Genomic DNA, 4,412 nt, shown 5'->3' with positions numbered 1-4,412 from the left:
CACTCGTCTGTCTGGATCATTGACAGCATTTGTCTCCCTGAAGCTCCTCATCACTTCTGGTAGTGTGTGTGTGTGTGTGTGTGTGTGTGTGTGTGTGTGTGTGTGCACCTGTCACCATTGAACAAACAACCCAAGCTTACTTCCTCATTAGGCGTCTTCAGCACCTCCACCAAGGCGCACAGCCACCCTGCTGTAGAGAGAGGCGCACACACACACATTTGTACACACTCACACATACATATATACAGTATACTCACTTGTGCACACACACAAGTGTAAGTGCACAAATGCTGACGGTGAAAAAGTAATTCAATACCTACAGCATGGTGCTCATCGTCACTTACATCCCTGTGTAACTCACAGGACACACATAGAACACGCACGCGCGACACCACACACACACACACACACACACACACACACACACACATGAATAATGGTGCTAACATCCTGTTGGTTTTTCACTCTGAGCTGTTGTTAGAAGCTCATGGACTGCAGCATAGTGTAAATAGATTTGCTTTCTGAGGCTGAAGGAAAATGTGTGTACCTCCAGTCAGAAGTCGACTGAGGTGAGGAAGTTTGGAGCAAATGATAGCAGAGAACGTCAGATGTGGTTCGGAGTTGAAACAGTTTTGATTGTGGCTAGTTAATTGGGTTTTGAGATGTCAATTTGATTTTGTTCCTACACAGTTTCCTCTTTTGCATACAAAATAAAAGTGTGACTACGACTATGAAAGGTATTTTTCTGTGATTTCAAAACGCAGTCTTCTTTCTTTGGTTCAAATATAATAATACACAAGATACGGGGTCCGTGCCTCATGTAATCTGATGCAGCAGGAGTGTTTTCTGATCCATGGTGGCCTTCAGTCCTGCTTGGCGTAGGTGGGCTAATTGAGGCCGTGTTGTGCTGCGTTTTGCAGATCCACCTTTCTCTAATTGGTTAGCAGGGTTATGTTTAAGCTTGTAGCTCAGGTGCGGGGGTCTCGCCTTGAAGACATTTCCATAAAGATAAACACAACGTTATAGCTTTCATGTTAGTCACATTTTTACTGTAACATTTGCAGTGGCAGGCTCAAATGGCTGGTGTTGTATATACCTATTACGGCGTTTACGAGTGGCTTTAAATTAGAGAGTAAGATCCCACAATGCCTATTTTACATTAATTAGCTAAATGACATGGACCTCATTGTGTATTCTTAAAATGCCAGTAAGTTAAGCATGTTTTTTTTTATGTCCTGAGATGCCAGCTATGCTAGAAATGTATAAAGGAGAGACACTTCGGGCTCTAATCAGACTCAACAGAACCACGTTGCTTTGCTTTCCCCCTGCAGCTCAGATGCTGATCACACTGATGTCCTGCTTGTCAGTAATTGCAGTTAATTGCCTATATTCTGTAACCCAGATGTAAATCAGACACTGATTACAGCAGCAGGGGGCTTCTCCCTCTCAACAATGGGAATCAGAATGAACGCTACACAGCGCAACCACCCCATAATGCAAATCATGTGACCAACATATTGTTATTTTTTTATATACTGAGTGTCATGTTCATCCCTCTGAATATTGTACACATCTCTGCACAGCCCTCCACTTATATTGGAGGGCTTATATTATTTTTTTATTTTATTTTGTAAATAAAGATTTTGTGTAAAACTTGTCTTTATTTTTTTTCTCTTTTTTATTCGTTATATATTTTTGACCTTCTCTTACATCTCATTTTCTTATGTAGTTTATTTTTCAGATGGTTATGGTTTTCATACACCAAAGTAAATTGCTTGTAACGTACCTGTGTAATTTGTGTTACAAGTTAGATCATCTTCCGTCTCTGTGTGTCTTCTCCGCAGTGACAGAATTCAACGATGGCGGATTGGAGGCCAGTTCAGACTCTGATGACGAGGACAAGCTGCACATCGTGGAGGAGGAAGGCCTGCTGGAGACCGAGGCCCCCCCCGCTGAAGGGGCCAAAACGCACGGCGGCCATGACTACGCCACAAAAGTATTACCCCACAACGGCTCCCTGAACGGAGGTGAGGCGCCATCACACAAACACGGCCGTTGTTGGTTCATCAGATAGATAGAAAATTCACATTAGTGGCAAATATACGCAAATTCACAATAGAAAGGACATCACTAGAGTAGATAATACACAATATAACGAAAATATTGAATGAATTGAGTGCTTGACATTATACAGTCTCAATAAGCTACAGGAATATATATAAATAAGCTAGAGACACATATTGGAATTGGATTATAAATACATTACAATTGTGCAAAGTAGCTGCAAATTACAGCTGTTTCCATTTCCAGTAGAGTTGCACCATTTGTATTTAAAAAATCCACCTTTGCAGTAAAAAGACATGAATGTTGACTTGAGATATTTGTGAAATAACAATTTAATGAGTTTTCTAATTAGCACTGCCGGGACTTTTAGTGGCTGAGGGGAGCTGAGTCGGCTAAACTGAGTCTTGTTTGTCGGTGCAGACAGATTTTTATTCGCACTGCATGTCCACTTGCAGATGATCAGGTTCAGTCCTGCAGGCCTGCATCACGTCGGCCTTATTTAACTCGCCGTATCAATACATTTCCTGCTGTCCTTCCTCCTTTTCTGCCCATTTACATTACATTACATTTAGCTGACGCTTTTATCCAAAGCTACTTACAATAAGTGCGTTCGACCAACAAAGTACAAACTNCCATTGGGGGAGGTTACTTCCTGGTTCAGCAGAGGGTGTGGCCGAGCGCTGAGGACTCATAAATAGTTTGTCCCAATCTGTCTCAATTGGCTCCTTGCAGTATTTATGAGTCCTCAGCGCTCGGCCACACCCTCTGCTGAACCAGGAAGTAACCTCCCCCAATGGACATGGTAACTCAAGAGACAAAGAAAGTAATTAATACAAACAAGTACTTGTGTTAGCTGTGCTAAAATGTTTGAAGTAATGTCAGATTACCATCAAATAAAGAGTTTACCATTTAGAGCAAATGTGTGGTGTTAATTGGCATGTTTTATTGCAGCTGCACTGAAGCAAACGTACTGAAGATGAGGACGCAGTGTAGTTGGTTTACCCTGTGTGGCTGTGGCCTTCACAAAGTATGTAATCATAAACCAAACTATGAGCTGTATAAGAGTCAGAGGATCACCAAACTGATAGTAAATTATCCTGACAGGGACATGAGGTTTCATGGCAACACATCCCCTAGTCGTGAGGATATTCCAACACATGGATACACGGCAGGAAAAAGTCCTAAATGTACCGAGCAAAACTGGACCAGTGCAACCTGTGATGTTCCTGCTCTAAATGCTCAACTACAGCTTCCCCATGAGGCTGGAAAGAGAATTACATAATTAGAGAAACATGTTCACACCACAGGGCTGAATACAATCATCCCTCACATTCCTCCATAAAATCAGTTACTTTGAGATATGGATATTTCACTATGTAAATGTTTTCTGTGAAATTACAAGCTGCTGTGATAACAATTTGGGATGCTTAAAATACATTTATCCAAACCAACCAAAAGAAACCCCTAAATGTTCAGAATAATGGGGACACATCCATTTCCCAGGAAGGACAGACCTGCAATGTCATGTTACGGAACAAACAACATCATTAAATTACAACATAGACAATCGATATGTTAAAAACGATAATGAGAACATAATGAAAAAGATGGATTCAGGAGAATGTCAGAGAGAAGATTATGTATGACATGTAATAAATCTCATGCAGTGCCTTTAAAATAAAAACCTCCTGTAAAGGCAGAAAGGTTGATGGAGAGTTTGTTTTATGGAAGTGAACTCATCTACACAGTCAAATACTTTTCTCATCATCCTCATCTTCTGTATTTTTCTGTCATTAATAAATAAATCTTCACAGCACCGACCGACATGACTCTCACTTCCATGCAGCTCTGACACATGCAGATGTTTTCAGGACACCTTTGTTCTTCAAGCAGTGCACTTTCGCAGGTCTCAGTTTTAAAAACACCCGAACCCGTGGGAAACCAAAAAGCAAATGTTCTGCTTTTACCAGAAACATGAAGTCTTTGATCCGCTGTTTTTCAAAGCCTGGCTCACACTCTTCCTCGTCTGCATCTTGGCGAAGGCCTGAGGAGCGCTGCCAAGCACACGAAACAATGAACTACACAGGGATTAGAATAAATGTTTTTTAACTCACTGCCTCCTTGTTTTCTTGTTGAATGAATTAAGAGGATATGATATGGTAGCTCTACTGACTGTGATGTATTTTAAATAAAGAGTGGAAATTAGTTTTTGTCACAGCTCTGCATCATAGAAACAGCCAACCCTGCTTTCACCAGTTTGTGTTTCTTATTTAGCGGTCACCTATTATGCAAAATCCACTTCTTCATGTCTCTTCTACATCAACATGTGTCCCCTCTGTGGAAAGAGA

The 4,412-nt window shown here is 41.1% G+C and overlaps 1 protein-coding gene across 4 annotated transcripts in view; it reads left to right on the top strand.

Moving 5' to 3' along the window:
* The window catches only part of LOC104965641 (ninjurin-2-like), a 9,585-nt gene that overhangs the window by 2,869 nt on the left and 2,304 nt on the right, over positions 1 to 4,412 (top strand). The window lies entirely within an intron of this gene.

The sequence above is a fragment of the Notothenia coriiceps genome, unplaced genomic scaffold (assembly GCF_000735185.1).
Source record: "Notothenia coriiceps isolate Sejong01 unplaced genomic scaffold, NC01 NC01_scaffold00037246, whole genome shotgun sequence".
Classification (NCBI taxonomy): Eukaryota; Metazoa; Chordata; class Actinopteri; order Perciformes; family Nototheniidae; genus Notothenia; species Notothenia coriiceps.
Note: the sequence above shows the minus strand (reverse complement) of the source record. Positions and strands in the feature narration are given on the sequence as shown.